Genomic DNA, 478 nt, shown 5'->3' on the forward strand with positions numbered 1-478 from the left:
GATGGACCACAAGGCAGGGACTGGGGGAGCAAAGTCCCTCCCACTGTAAGATAAGATCAGGTTTGTGACCACCTGAGGACCCTGAATATACCTAAGTCTATGGGACCTGACAAGATGCATCTCAGAGTCCTGAGGCTGATGTAGTTGCAAGACCACTCTCCACAATATCTGAACAGTCATGGCAGTCAGGTGAAGTCCCCAGTGACTGGAAAAAGGGAAACATTGCACCCATTTTTAAAAAGGGTAGAAAGGAGGACCCTGGGAACTACCGACCTGTCAGCCTCACCTCTGTGCCTGGGAAGATCATGGAACAGATCCTCCTAGAAGCTATGCTAAGGCACATGGAGGACAGGAAGGTGATTCAAGACAACGAGCATGGCTTCACCAAGGGCAAGTCCTGCCTGACCAACCTAGTGGCCTTCTATGATGGAGTGACTACATCAGTGGACACGGGAAGAGCTATGGATGTCATCTATCT

The sequence above is a fragment of the Haliaeetus leucocephalus genome, unplaced genomic scaffold, assembly GCF_000737465.1.
Source record: "Haliaeetus leucocephalus isolate CR32 unplaced genomic scaffold, Haliaeetus_leucocephalus-4.0 Scaffold880, whole genome shotgun sequence".
Classification (NCBI taxonomy): domain Eukaryota; kingdom Metazoa; phylum Chordata; class Aves; order Accipitriformes; family Accipitridae; genus Haliaeetus; species Haliaeetus leucocephalus.